At 37.4% G+C, this 16710-nt stretch overlaps 1 pseudogene; it reads left to right on the forward strand.

Annotated features, from left to right (window-relative positions):
• The first annotated feature begins 3929 nt into the window (after positions 1 to 3929).
• Positions 3930 to 3996, forward strand: LOC115927816 (annotated as a pseudogene).
• The last annotated feature ends 12714 nt before the right edge of the window (positions 3997 to 16710 follow it).

Below are 16710 nucleotides of genomic sequence, written 5' to 3' on the forward strand. Positions count from 1 at the left end.
CCTACAAACACAGCGGTGATTGCCCCGTTATTAAAGACATCACCAACTGATTATGGGACCCTCTATACTGTTCTTTGGTTATCACACGGAATATCTTTGACTGTCGTTGGCCCTCAAAGAAAGACATAAACGCAAGATCTCGATCTTTACTTCCGAGCGTTGAAGATTCAGCAGTCGGTGGGAAACACCAACTGGATTTTAAGAGTTGGAGCTCTCCAAATTGCTTACGCTGCCTTACATGCTCTTGGCAAAACCATGGATGGTAGTGGTCTTGACAGGTATTCTATTGAAAGTGGTGTGTAGACCTCTCAGCATCTCTTCGCAGGATCTTTGGTAGTAAAGCTTATAAGCGTGGCCTTGAATTCCACATTACTGCAAGCCTTGTAATCATGATGTTGCGTTTTGATTCCATACTATCGGATCTTCCCAAGGGTCCAATTCGCATCCAGTGCAATACTCTCTCTCAAAAAAATTCATGGACATGACCCAGAGATGGTGGAGATCTATGAAGAAATCCAATCCTGGTACTCACTTGAAGAAGCTGAATACCTTGGCGAGTTTGCCTAGTTATTGACCCAGTATCTTAACCAGGTGGAGAGTCTTCTACATTCATTGGTTCCTGTCGTTCAGGGGACTGGGAGGGCTATTTGTCATCACTAGAAGACCTCACCAAGTATTTTTTTGCTCGTGATCTCCTGAACTATGCTCGCCTGATGCCAGTCCATCTCGCTCAAATGAATGCCCTAGAAGAGGATGATCCAGAAACATGGAATGCCCTCAAGTCTGGAGACTTTGTGGTGGCAAAGTCAGAGATACTCTTTTCCCTTCTCTTCACTTTTCAGAGCAAGAAATCAAGAAACTACAGGGGATTGGTGGGTTGGTTGGACTCACAAGAAATGAAGCCGCTCTGGACCGACTAGTTACTACCACCCTTACCTTGCTGCTCTGGTAAATCATTACCTCAATGACTTCCCCAAAGCTACTGGAGCTTCAGTGAGGAAGGAGCATCATCAGCTCTCAGGAGAGATTGCAGTAAGGTCAACGAAGAATGCTTTGAAACTCCACCTAATCGAGCTGCACTAAAAAATGTCAAGGCCTCCTTTGACTTCATCATTTTTCTGGTGCTGACTGTGGAGGAATGTTTGTTGAGATATCCAAGAAGACATGGATCAATGCCTACTTCAAGCTTGCTGATGATGATCCTGCCATTATCTGCTTCAAAGAACTTGGCGAGGGTTCCATTCCAACTGAGCTTAGCAATGGAGAGCTTCCAACACAGGTGAAGGCACTAGAGCATTTTATATGTCGTGTTTACTGTTCATCCGGTCCAACAACCCTACTATCGCTCAGATGGGAGCTGTTCCAGTTCAAAGAACTTGGAAGGTGAAATGTTACCTCCAACTCGTGCCGCCTTTACTACCTCACATCCTCCGTGCCAATTACATCACGATGAGAGATAAATCACACAAGACTAACTACCCAGAGCTTCCTCCTATCGAAGAGAATGGATGGTACTAAGATAATCGAAGATGTCTTCCATTCAAGTGTCGTGCACTCCCTGCACCACGGGCAGTACTTGAAATCATCAAATGTGGCTGCAAAGCAGGATGCAAGGGACGATGTAGCTGTTCCAACAACGATTTGCCCTGCACTCCTCTCTGCAAATGCTATGGTGGAGACTGTAAAAACCGGAAAAGGGAGTATGCTCCAGATAGTGACAGCGATTGACTTTTACTGGAAGTCTGATGAACCTTTCCCGTTGTCATGGTAACCACGAAGTAGGTGGTTACCCCTTTCCCGATTTTATTTTATGTTTAGTTTATAATTGGAAAATGTTTCCAAATAATTCTTTGATTTAGATAAAGATTGTGTCATGTACAAGTATTTTGGAACAAAATAGCATAACTTGTTTCTGTTTTTTTTTTCCTTCGGGGGTGGGGGGGGGGGACCATATCACCAAAACGAAATGCACATTTTGATATTATTGCATTTGAAAAAAATATTACATATATAATTTGTCAATTTTACAGTGCCTAGAAGTTGATATTTGAGAATTTTGTTATATCTTCTAAAGGTGTTTGGCGCCATCTGGTGTTTAAGTAAGTTATTTATTTGATAGAATACTAAAATAGGGTTGATTTTTATATTAACAGCATAAAAATAACAGTATTAATGACACGTGATGTGTTTTACAATTATTCCACTGTATAATAACACACAGTAATGCCATTTTCACTTATTATTTCAAAATTCTAGCCCAAAAGAAAGAAGAAGGGCACAATTTGTATGTAATATTTCCCATTTTTCAATTTTGCGCCCACATAAGGTCAAAGTGAAAACGTTTTATGACGCAATATCATTAAAAATAAATCCTTATGTACCTCAGACAACTTCACAGTGTAATTGGCGAAAAAAATATATGAATTAGGGTGGAAGACACCAAATTTCCCTATTGCGCTTTATATATGCCATTTGGGCGCCCAAAATGGACCCCCAGGAAGTGAAGGAGGGGTCTGAAAATTTGAACCCCATCATTTTTGGCCAATTGGAACCCTTTTGAAGCCAAAACAGCAACAACAAAAAATCCTATGGGATTACATACCAGACCGCACTATCTATGGGCAGCCTCTTTTGCAATCGCGTCATTCAAATGAAAACAAGACATCATAATCATAACATGAGGCTTGATGTTTATTCGTATATTCAGTTTGTCATGTTCAGTTTGTTATTCTTTTCTAACATGATATAATTATATTGCATTATAAGTTTTCTCTTTCTTTCAACATTCTTTATATTTGCTGATACTTGTCTTTATAAATATATTCCTACTTTTCATCATCAATGAGGTTATTTTTTTAACGGTTTGTTTTTATTGATATTCGTCATTGTTTTCTGTTTCCATCATGTCCAAGTCATGAAATGCTGTTTAGCCTTACATTTCTTGTCGTGTAAGCACCTTGGGACCTTCTTGAGAATGGTTGCATATAAAACTTGTCCTTTGAAGAGAAGTCGAAAATGTGTGCACCAGTCTTTCTCTCTGGACGGTTGCCTGTGTAATGAGAGATACCTGCTATTAAATAAATACGCATGTCATTCCTGCAAGTAAACTTTACATGAATTATCCAAATAGAAGTAAATAAAGTGAACAAAATAACATCAAATAAAGACAATGCACAATTGTCAAATACGTACATGTATGCCTATTAACCAAATATAATGCTCGAATACATACCACCGTCTGTCCGGCACGAATTTGAATGCTCTTTGCACGCTTTTCTAAATTGAATGCTCGTTTTGCACGTCTCCGTGACAAGAGTATGAAATTGCATGCTACTAAATCAAATTGAACGGCCCAATTAGCTTTTTGAATTTTGATCATAGTCATAGTCATTCAATTTCGCACGCAGATAAATAAACGTAACGTTTAATTCGGATGCTAACTTAAGGAAGTTGGGCGGGAAAACCTATATTATTGTAATAAAATAGTTGTGAATTTGGTCAGAAAACCTGATAAGAATAATAGTAATTAAATAAATAATATTGTTTTAACATCTTAATATCAACATCTGAGTATGACAAATAGGTCTAGATTTAAAGGCGCACGTAGATAAACAGTTTTAAAATGAATTTTGTACACTGGTGAACTCGGGAATATAAGCTTGGTCAACACGGGCGGTGTGATATGTCATGGACTGGGTTGGGCGCGACATTTTAAAGTAACGTATAGCAACGGACGGGAAAATATACACAAAACTTGTTTGATTTATTGAATTTTCTTCTGTTGAAACTATTTCAGATTAATTGTTTCTTCACGTCTTGCATAATTTCGGGTCTTGCTAGTATTGGAGGATTTGGATATTACTGCTCTGCAATTTCCCGTTTGGTGAGAGCTGGTGTTTTTGAGAACTGCCAAGAAGGTTGCTTGGTAAGAGAAATGATGATAAAAGATAATCTTGACCTGACTTGAATATGAATGTTTGAGCTTTTTATATCTTTCTTCCGATGTGAAAAACTGTCATTGTAGGAAAGTCACATGAAAGGATTCTTCTTTAAAGGATATTAATATGCCAAATAAATAAATTTATAACCGTGATCACCAGAAAACACATTCAGAGATGTCGGGACTTTCTTTTTGCTTGTCAGAGTTGATTCCATGTTCAGTTTACTGGTTAGAAACGATTCAAATGAAAATAATATCCCATCATGTTTTATCATAATAGTCTGACCATCAAAGCAGCGCATCTTTTGTTTTAATTCCCAAAATATTCTTGTCAATTATAGTCAATTTTCAAATTCCACTCGAAACGAGTTATTATTATATTCACGTGCTATACAATATGATTAAATAAACAAGCATTATGGCTTGCCTTACACATTACCACACAAAATTTTACATTCTGGCAACTGAACACATTTATTCGTAACAGGTGAATTAAATATTTGTCAAAGCTGAACTAACCGGAGAAATATACGAGATTCATATAGGCCATTTACGTAAATATGGACAGATCGTATTTCATTCTCCTGTTACGAATAATTGTGTTTCAATTGTCAGAATGCAAATTGAATACCTCACGTGTTGTTAGGTAAGGCAATCCATAATGTTTTTCCTACCAAGCAACTAATTGATGTATACAATTTGCATTATGTCTTCTGAAATACAATTATCCATAACAGGTGAATGGCATAGTTTGTTACATGGCACTTTAATATTAAAGAAATGTGGTTACATTACAAAAATGGTCCATTGTTACCTCATGACAAAAATGCCTATTTTATTGCATTACATCGTAATGTATTGTATTTTCAGTATATCGTCATTCCAGTGTGTGTGATGACTGGGCTTAACATAATGGCGTTCTTCAGTGCTTTCGTTGGCTTTAGGTACTTGAAGGGAAGACAGTGGTAAGGAAACTCAGAAAACCGCCATTGGCGAAAAGTTTAAAAGAACCTGGATTTTATATACCATCACTGTGATACTATGAGTCATATTTATGAAATTTAAGTAAGTGATTTGTTTCATAGATAACTATTGATAAATATGTTTATAAACACAGTATAACCATTTTAAAGTATATACAAAATGTATATGAATTAAAAAAAAGTATACAGTATATAACTATCAGGCAAACCATCCCGCTACTCCCTTCGCTCCTCTCAAGACTGAACCACCCGTCTCCCAAAATACTACCCACACTTGGTGACAGAGCATTCACAACTGCTGCTACCAAACAGTGGAATAACCTACCGATATTGCTTTTCAACCAGCAATCTCTCAATACATTAAAAAAATATATAAAATCTTACCTCTTCTTTCAACAACAAAATTGTAAAGCGCATTCGATCAGGTGTATGGAGAATGGGCTATGTATACAGTGTGTCCCAGAACAAACGAAACCGAGAATTATCGATGTTTTATCACAATTTATTCACATTTATAATTAATAAATTACATATAGAAAAAGCTGAGATCCTCTTCTTTCAATTGATGCAACTCATTATGATGCATATTTCACGCATGAGTGATTAAAAACAATGAGGGTATCAACAAGTCATTTCGTCGCTGTTTTCACGAAGTGACGGTAGTGAAAAAAAATTGCATTCACTTTGCGTTACGATTTTCCTCACTACCGTCACTTCGTGAAAACAAGGACGATTTGGTGGGCGGTATCTGAATTCCAAAGAGGAAATCACATTAATAGAAAGTTCATTTTCTGCCCTTTCATATGACACCTCAATCAGAAAAATGAGCCAGGAATAACAAAGCTCTGTTAGTTTTAAGTAATGCTAGCATTTCCATAATATGATTAAACAAATTCATTTTCACTGGCTGTTTGCCGTAGCAACAAACAGAGTTGACAAAAGACTTCCATTTTGTTGACGATCAGCCATGCACAAAGATGACCAAACACATTTAATGAGATATCTGAAGTGGAAGGACCATTACAAGCACATAAATGACTTATTAAAAATTATCCTCATCAAATATACATAATTACAGTAACTTAACAATTCATAACTTTCAATTTGTGACCGTTTTTATTAATTTGTATCAATTTGTATCAATTTTATTTTCTCGTATCTTTTCTCCAGATGGTAACCCAGACCTCTCCAAATCCGCATGTTATCGGCTTCTAAATACTTTCCAAAAAATCGTAGACATGCCTCCATAAATAGAACTTTAGATGTGTTTCAAAAGCGTATTATTATTATTATTATTGTTATTGTTGATATACTTGTTATCATGATTATTATCATTATTATTTTCGTTATTATTATATAAGTTTTAGTCGTTGTCATTACTTTAATTACGTTTTCTAATTTCTTTCTTTTTTTGGTTGTTGATCGGTGCATCCGTTAATCATATATTATAGGCAAAAGTTTATAACTCGGTTTCATGACTTGAGTTCAATTGAAATGATTCGGCACGCTTTCGGAGGGTTAGAGTACAACAATAATATCTTAACCATATCAAGGTGAATGTAAAAATTAAAAAAAGTAATTATTACACACTGTCATTTTAAACTATATTAAATTAACAGCACTTCAAACATATATTACAATTTGAACATTGTATATGAATGGTATCAAAAAGTGTAATTTTCTTAAATTTAAGCACAAGTCTTTTACATTGGTATTGTCCATACTATAGGACGTGGGTTAAACATAGGATATTGTTATTTCAATTAATAACGTATTAAATATAAGTATAGCGTATGATAAAGTGTATTATATCTTGCATAAAAATGTATTGGCTTTTGATTGGTTGAGAGTTCTTCACGTGACCAGAAATATTTGAACCATTTATAAGTTTGCTCTGGAGAAGCCCTTTTGGTAGTACTATCTGGGTGTATTATTTGGAAGTTGAACATTTTCGTTTGATAATTTTTGTGTTACTTTAATATTTTTTTAAAATTGTAGCATGTCAAATTTTTATATTTGTGTATAAAATGTTTGAATTTTGTTGCTTAATGTTTAAAAAGAAATGCTTAAATTTCGATTTTTATTTATTTTTTTTGTTATTGTTTTAATGCAGGGTATTAAAACAAGGTATACCCTCCCTTCTTTTCGAGGAACTGGTTATAATTATGAGCCTCGGGGACTCCATTAGTACTATTTACTTCGGGGCTGTAGATTCAGCAAATATTACTATTCGAGTCACCTCTTGCCAATAGTTTCAACCAGAACGTCTCAAGACAGGGTATATTGTATACTAAATTGGGAGGGGGGGGGGTGTCTGCATGCATTTCAAGGGGGAAAATAAATGCAGTATTAAATGTGCAGGTTATTGTTATAATATTTTCCTTAGATGTACAATAATGTATAGACATTACTCTTTGTACCTTTGAGGCCCGCGTGGTATTGTCATCAATAACCTTTATACAACGATTTATGTGCATGGAATGGTCAGGGATGGCTCACGTGATATTAATTATTTCAACCATGAAAAATTTGATATTTTTGACAATTATTTGATGTGTAACTTTTCGCTATACCGTAACATTACGCATAATTAACTGAAAAAGTTCACTTTTTAACAGTTGAAGAGCACACGCTAACCGTTATTTGTAGCGAATCGCAAACAAAATATGCACCCCAATGCCCGTAAGAAACACACTTTTTAGAAAACTTCACTTTTTCATTCAAAAATGCTTTTGTTCTATGCACGTAAGTCAGATTGAGCGGATGATACAACATTTCCGTACGGTAAAATTATGGATTTTTCTTCTGTGACATGCATAGTTACAATTTTTTTTCACCCTTCAGATGCTTTGCCTAGTCATCCCGACTGAATCCTCTCAGTACATGATATATTTGATAAATATACTGTAAACTATTCAAATATCAGATTTGTTTGGTATAAAGCACGGACCTGTAATAAGAATTTGGGACAAAATCCTTAGAGACAAACCGATTCATCTATTTGAAACCCAATTTGTATGTTGTTGAAGGACTCTGTATCAATAACGGTTGTATAGTTCTATGTATAAGTAAAAATACACCGTTCGCCAAAATTATGATATGATACTCATAACTATATTTGTCTTTTATAATCAAGAATATTGATCTTCATGCAAAATTAAACATTGTTGTATGTTGAATTGGAAGTTGTTTGTGGTACTGTTTATTCTATTTCTATGTTATGTATTCAATCGAAAGAGTTTTGATATTGCATTTGGAAGTATAGGTGATGTGGTCTAGTGGCTAAGTTTCTGGACTGTGAACCAAAAGTTACGGGATTTGAATCCCTCCGGTAGCACCTAAGTCTATTAAGTCTATTAATCTACGTTTGCCACGCTAAACTTTGGTGTATGAAGTGGGTATAAATATGGAGGTCTACCTACTTGGATTTATTCCTTGAATGTATTGAGCGCTACAACTGCCGGAGCTAAAGCGAGGTTAATAGTACCTATAATAGTTTAGAGGAGTTAAGAGACTTTGGTTCATAACGTGATAATGATTTTGCGTTGGATGACAAGCGCTCCTGTTACAACTGTCCCCTACCAGTCAATATGATAATAATAATGAAAACAAAATAATGATTGAGTACACTCGCAAATAATATATATCTTTCTCTATCTGTTGGTTCCATTTACCCAATGTCTAGTCATTGTTCTGCTCAAATATAATTATACTCATGTATATTGAAACAAGTTATGATAAATGAAATGAAATGTAATACATGCCTTTAGTCATTAGCTTTCGCCTTGTGTTTTATATTTTTGGGCTCACGTATTATAATTTTATGTAGTTCTTACCTTCACTTTGTTATCAATGAGTTATTTTCGCAAGACATCAATCTATGTTTGTCACGCTAAACCTTGGTGTATGAAGTGGGTATAAATATGTAGGTCTACCTAGTTGGATTTATTCCTTGAATGTATTGAGCGCTACAACTGCCGGAGCTAAAGCGAGGGTAATAGTACTTATAATAGTTTAGAGTTAAGAGACGTTGGTTCATAATGTGATAATGTTTTTGCGTTGGATGACACGCGCTCCAGTTACAACTGCCCCCCTACCAGTCAATATGATAATAACAATGAAAACAAAATAATTAATGAGTACCCCGCAAATAATATGTCTCTTTCTCTCTTTGTTAGTTCCATTTACCCAATGTTTAGTCATTGTTCTGCTCAAATATAATTATAATCATTTAGATTTAAACAAATTATAATAAATAAAATGACATGAAATATTGTGCATTTAAGTCTTCAGCTTTCGCCTCGTGTTTTAATTTTTGGGCTCACTGTATTATTCAAATTCAAATTCAAATTCAAAGTTTAGTCAACACTCTTCATAAAAACATTTAAAACATACAAATACAGAATGGAGTTACAAAAAAAAGTGATAACAAATACAATGGCAATTTATAAGACCATTTGGGATAGGCAGAAAGGAGGGATTCCTTGTATAAAAGCCTACCCCTAAAAACACACATACCGGAAAACGAGAACAAAAGAACAGAACAAAAAACAAAGAACATACTAAAACTTATTATCATGCACGATCAGAGTAAAAAAAAAAGTGTCAAAATTTGCCCATGCTATTAATAATGATTATTATACTTATTTAACAGAAATTGTTTTTATTTAATTTCAAAAGGATTGACAGTTTTGCATTTTTTAATTTCCTGAGGTATACTAATCCATATTACTGCTCCTTTAAAAATAATTAATTTTTCATACAAGTCGTTCTAATCTTGGGGAGGTGATAATTTAGGGCATTTCTAGTATTAAAATTATGCACATCACAATTCAAGTTAAAACATGTTGATAAAAAAGTAGGCAAATTGCCATTAAAACATGAAAAAAGTTTAATGTAGTTTTTACTTTTCGTTGTTTGTATTCCTTACCTAAACCCTTCGCCTTCCCTTCTTTCACTTGGTTTTCTTCTCCTTTTTCTTTTAGTCTTCGTCTTGAAATCCCACCTGCATTTTCTATTTCTGTCAGTTTCACTCCCCAGTTCATTTTAATTTCACTTTCTTGCATATCTAAGTATATGTGTGGTTTAATTTATCATAACATTATTCTTTCTGCTGTTATTTCTATATTACAATTGTCCATAATGTTTATTTTGTGTAATGAATTTGTATAGGCCTATATTATCATTGTTTGAGTTTTTTGTATCCAGGGCTCTAAAGAACAGCAGTTTTTATTTTACTGAAGAGGCAACCCTATTTAAATAGAGCTGAAATAAATAATTATCATAAGTAGATGAATGAGGGAATGAGTAAATTAAACAATGACACATATCGTATATATCTGTAAAATCAAAGAACCGGTACCGGACCGGCAGTAGTCCGAAGTTACATAACGCTGATGTAAAATAATTGGTCGGTTTTGGAATCGGTGTGATTGATTGAATGACTGATTTCATTCGCCAAGCTTCAACATACAGCAATATATACAAAAATTACAGATCAAAATTAAGTCAGCTTGAACAGGATAACCAAATAAAGCTCGATCATAGCCCATTTCCAGTGGGGCCCCCGACATTTAAGTACACAATTAATAAGTTAAATCGTATTATTTACAGGCAGATAAGAATCATAATGTTATTCGCTTCTCTCCTCTGACTCTCAGGCGATAGGTATTCCTTTATTTTCCTCTTAAAATAAGCAAAGTTTTCCTTTATATCATTAGGAATGGAATTCTAATGTTTTATGGCAATGTAATAAAACAAATTTCCAATACTACCTACTTGTTCTGGTAAGTTAAAGTGGAATCGGCTATTTCCTGCTTGATAATCATGTTAAGTCAGTTACAAGATCGAATTTGGATCGAATTTAATGATTCGACCTAGTATGATATAATTCTTACACGTAATGCAATACGAGTTGCTTTAAATCTTTGGTTGACTTCAAGAAAAACAGCTTTAGAAAGTTTGCTAACCGCCAAACCGATTCCAAACGGACCGATGTTTGGCCTTTTGACGTAATGTAAATTCTTGTGATATTGGCGTGACTGAGGTATCAGATATTTCGTAAATATGATGGGGTTCTAAATCAAAAATAATCCTCTTAACTTCTTATTATATTTTTAAATAGAAAAAAATAATGGAATCCAAAATACTAATACACATATGTCATCAATCTGCTTGGTGACGCATGAAATTGAACTTAATTTTTGGGACTTACCTCATAATGTAGTATAATATCAACGTGTCAAAAGTCAAGCACTATAGAAGTTACCATTAACCCGTTATTAAAGATCCTCTCCTGTGCAAATAAAAATTTGTATCAACGGAAAGTTGACGGTGAACGTAGAATTACAATATAGCGGAATAAAAGCTATAAATCCTTTCAGCGGGAGCATGAGGTGCGCATGTTCATCGGACGAAACCCGTATTGAAGCTTTTGTAAACACCGTTACGGACGCCTAGCATTTTCACTCGACCAATTTTCACCAGGCACCTCCCGGGCGCCCCAGAATATGTGACCATACATGTGTAGAAATTAAAATCAGAAGGGTCCCATGCTGAGGTCGCAGAGCCCGTGAATCCCTACGAAAATCTCGAGGCCGCCTTCTGCCTCTGCTGGGAGGCCGCACGGAAAATGAAATGCGGGCAGGATACGGGCTCCGTAGATTAATCGAAGGCCAAATGTAATCCAGGCATCACAGTCGGTTAGGGAAAAATCGTAGGGGCCCAGTACTTTACGTATACATTCCGGGGCCCGTACGGCGAGATAAATCAGGAATTTGGGGGAATTTTCGGAGTTGGTGCCGAGTTTGGCTGCTCCCAATTCTCCCAGCGTTTTCATCTGGCCGTTAGGCCGTAGAAAGGCCGTGATGGGGCAGTTGATGCACAGTAGGTGTCCCGTGTGGGCTCCGGACGGTGCCTGGACGGTGCCAGGACGGTCCCTCACTTTTTTTCTTCTGTCAATTCTCAATTGAGGCGCGGATGTCAGAGGACAAATAGTTCAGTGCACCGCACGGCACCCATCCGGGAGCCTTTAGGACCCAGATCGGACCCAGGGAGCCACTGGGTGCCTTACGGGCGCCTTGCATTTTCACTCGACCAATTTTCACTGGGCACCTCCCGGTTACCACAGAATATGTGACCGCACATGCCGTAGAAATAAAAACAAGAAGGGTCACGTACGATCTCTAATATCCACGGCAAGCCGCCGGGTAGGGAAAATCGTACGGGGCCTATTGTATATGTGACCTAGGCATTACGGGGCTTTTACATATACACTCCAGTGCCCGTACGGCGAGTAAAAACATTTAGGGAATTTTCGGCCTGGACATTTTTCACCAGCCGTACGGAGATTTATTGTTCGAAGGCACACGGTTTTGTTTCGATGTTCAAGGTCGGGAATCACAGTCGGGAAAAAAAGAATAGTAGTGGGTTACACGTAACTATTTAATGATAAAGCTTCCACAGTTTTTAAGCTGTTTGAGATTCGAATCAATGTTGCTCAAGTAGTTTGGTCTTGTGTATGATATGTAGTTTGGTCCTGTGTATGATATTTTGTGTTGGGGGTGGGGGGAGGGGTGGCCAAAAAGTAACCCATCTCACTGAAGGGGGGGGGGTCACATTTATTTTGAGTTCTGACACGTCCCATGTCTTTTACAAATGCTCAAGCTTTGGGTATTTAGTGGGGAAGCACACGGTACACTACCACAATCTCCCGAAAGAAACTCAGTGTGCACATCGGAGCGGTTTTAGACTACCGCGTGTAAAACCATAATCATCGTACATAATACAGTCATAGGAAGTCTGCATGAAAATTTGCAGTGTAGGTACAGGGCATACAGAGTGAATTCATGTACGCGTACGTTGCGTGTTCGCTAAACGTGATCTAACAACGCCCGAACATTGACCATAATAAATAATAATCTTCAAATTCCCACCAAATATCATTCAAAACTTGCAAGATTAAATCGTAAATAAATCTATTTTACAGAACTATATAATAATGTACATTTTTAATGTTTTTAATTAATCACATCTCAATAAATTTGATATTTTAAAAATTAGAAACACAGTCAATCAAATCTCTGAGCCAACGGGTATTACGCTCCCGTGCGTAAAAAGTTCGCAAGATTGCATATAGCTTGTGTACGTCCGTTGGCCAAGTACGTCAGCTGAATGTTTGAAGTGACTCGGTAGCATTGTTGAAGGTTGATGAAAAAATGCTTAATTTTTGTATAATGCGTAAACCATGCGCAAGTAATTTGAAAACTGTGCGGGAACTACGCGCAGCCGATGCGGGAAGTATGTGCAGCCAATGTGCAAATTGTGAGCATTGTATTCGTTAATCCTTCGTGAACTGGTCTTAAACATGCGTGCCACTCGGGCATTGGCACGCACCGGTCCCTACTGACACGGGTAGGATACGTACAGGATACGCATAGTTTAATTGCTAAGTGTTCACGAAAGTCGTCCACCAAATTTGTCGTGCCAACATTTTGAACATTTCAAGCCTTGCCCCGCATTGGCCATCATCCTCCCGCACGTTCCGCGAACGCTTCCATCGTGGCATGAACGTGGCACGAAACAATGCGCAAATTATGCGCAAACCATGCGCGACCCGAAATCGTGCAAGTGTCAGGGTGCCTTCCCTGACACTTGCACGATTTTGGTTCGCGCATGGTTCGCGCATTGTTTCGTGCCACGTTCTTGCCACATCGGGAAGCGTTTGAGCAATATTCGGGAGGATAAGGACCAATGCGGGACAAGGCTTGAATTCGTGGCAGAATTGTCAAAATGTTCAAAATTTTGGGACGACAAATTTGGTGGACGACTTTCGTGAACACGTATCCTACCCGTGTCGGTACTGACCGGTGCGTGCCAATGCCCGAATGGCACGCATGTTCACGACTAGTTTACGACCATGTTCACGACGGATTTACGAATAAATTGCTCACAATTTGCGCATCGGCTGCGCATACTTCCCGCATTGGCTGCTCGATCATACTCCCCGCCCGCCCCCAACCACACTCCGGGAACGGAGGGACCGCATGCGTGTTTCCAAAATCTTCGGCTCGTATAAAAAAAAAAAAGGTCTACCCGTATTGAATTTACACACCGGACTTATGCTGAAATGCGTATGCGTAGACCAGCAAAGAAAGGAAAATAGAAAAGAAAAAGTTACCGCTGAAAGCATCTCGTTTCAATGCGTGAACAATACGTAAGTATGGCGTAAGTTTGACATAAGTATGTCGTTAACAGTGCATGTCATGTTTTTACGCATTGCACGAACGATACACTCTAAAAAAAGATACCCAATATTGGGTAAAATTTTACACTTTACGAGGGTAAAAAGGGAACATGCATGTTTACTGGGTAAAATTTGACACAGGGGAGGTTGGGTAAAAATTTACCCATCAAATGTTTAATGTTATACCCAACTGATGTGCAATATATTTGACCCAATGTAAAAGGGAAAATGTTACCCAACGACAACCATGTTCCCTTTTTGTCACAACATTGGGTAATTTTTACCCAACTCATCTTGGGTACTCGTTTACTTTGTTCTTGTGTAATTTTTTACCCAAAAGTTGGGTAAAATATTAACCCAACCTTATTGTATGATTTTTTATTTTTACACAGATTTGGGTAAAAAAGAAAATTTGTCCGAGGAGTAGGCTGGAAAAGTACATGCTATATATGTAGTGTAGTGTATGAGTAGCAGACCTCTCTATCTCTCTTGGCTAGACAGTCGTTCGCTTGGCGTGCTCGCAGTAGGTGACTGCATCGCGGATGACATGCTCCATACGAATAATGTGTTGTCCAGAATTATGAGCAATTTCATGTCCATATTGAGAAGATTTACACACATTCATGCAAATAAATGCTGCGGAAAGACACAAGTGCATGATCGAAGTCTATTTCGAACAAAGTCGTCCATCCTCTGTCGATCTTGAACACGATTAATTCGACGAACAGCTAATTCGGAACGACCGACCACGCTAGCGCTTTAATCATGGTTTTTAACATCAGTTGTGTCATAATACCAACGTTTAGGTGTCGAAACTTGTGCTTACCCAACGCGTGGTTCAAATATTAATCTGCATCGTTACTTTCTTACCCCGGAAATGCGCGCAGTCGAATTTACATTTACATACGATTACATATTTTGGATAGACTGATCATACACTCCTATATATGAATAAAAAGAGATAATTTCATGACATGTTAAGGACGACACAGAATGAAAGGGTTCCCCCTTGCAAACTATGTAATCACATAATGCAAGGGGCCCCCCTTGCATTTTGTCCCGTCCTTTACATCTCATGGAATTATCTGCGATTACATAGTTTAGATAGACTGATCATACACTCCTATATAGAAATGAAAAGAGATCATTTCATCACATGTTAAGGACGACAAAGAATGCAAGGGTCCCCCCTTGCATTTCGTCCCGTCCTTAACATTTCATACAATGATCTGCGATTACATAGTTTGGATAGACTGATCATACACTCCTATATAGAAATGAAAAGAGATCATTTCATGACATGATAAGGACGACAAAGAATGCAAGGGTCCCCCTTGCAAACTATGTAATCACAGAATGCAAGGGGCCCCCCTTGCATATTGTCCCGTTCTTTACATCTCATGGAATTATCTGCGATTACATAGTTTGGATAGACTGATCATACAATCCCAAAAGAGATCATTACAAGTCATGTTAAGGACGACACAGAATGCAAGGGTCCCCCCTTGCATTTTGTCCCGTCCTTAACATCTCATGGAATGATCTGCGATGACATAGTTTGGATAGACTGATCATACACTCCTATATAGAAATGAAAAGAGACCATATCATGACATGTAAGGACGACAAAGAATGCAAGGATCCCCCTTGCATTTTGTCCCGTCCTTAACATTTCATGGAATGATCTGTAGTTACATAGTTTGGATAGACTGATCATACACTCCTATATAGAAATGAAAAGAGACCATTTCATGACATGTTAAGGACGACAAAGAATGCAAGGATCCCTCTTACATTTTGTCCCGTCCTTAACATCTCATGGAATGATCTGCGATTACATAGTTTGGATAGACTGATCATACACTCCTATATAGAAATGAAAAGAGATCATTTCATGACATGATAAGGACGACAAAGAATGCAAGGGTTCCCCCTTGCAAACTATGTAATCACAGAATGCAAGGGGCCCCCTTGCATATTGTCCCGTTCTTTACATCTCATGGAATTATCTGCGATTACATAGTTTGGATAGACTAATCATACACTCCTATATAGAAATGAAAAGAGATCATTTCTTGACATGTTAAGGACGACACAGAATGCAAGGGTCTCCCCTTGCATTTTGCCATGTCCTTAACATCTCATGGAATGATCTGCGATTACATAGCTTGGATAGACTGATCATACACTCCTATATAGAAACGAAAAGAGATCATTTCATGACATGTTAAGGACGACAAAGAATGAAGGGTCCCCCTTGCAAACTATGTAATCACAGAATGCAAGGGTCCCCCCCCCCTTGCATTTTGTCCCGTCCTTAACATCTCATGGAATGATTTGCGATTACATAGCTTGGATAGACTGATTATACACTCCTATATAGAAATGAAAAGAGATCATTTCATGACATGTTAAGGACGACAAAGAATGAAGGGTCCCCCTTGCAAACTATGTAATCACAGAATGCAAGGGTCCCCCTGCATTTTGTCCCATCCTTAACATCTCATGGAATGATCTGCGATTACATAGCTTGGATAGACTGA

This window comes from Strongylocentrotus purpuratus, unplaced genomic scaffold (genome assembly GCF_000002235.5).
Source record: "Strongylocentrotus purpuratus isolate Spur 01 unplaced genomic scaffold, Spur_5.0 spur5_scaffold_20, whole genome shotgun sequence".
NCBI classification, from domain to species: Eukaryota; Metazoa; Echinodermata; class Echinoidea; order Camarodonta; family Strongylocentrotidae; genus Strongylocentrotus; species Strongylocentrotus purpuratus.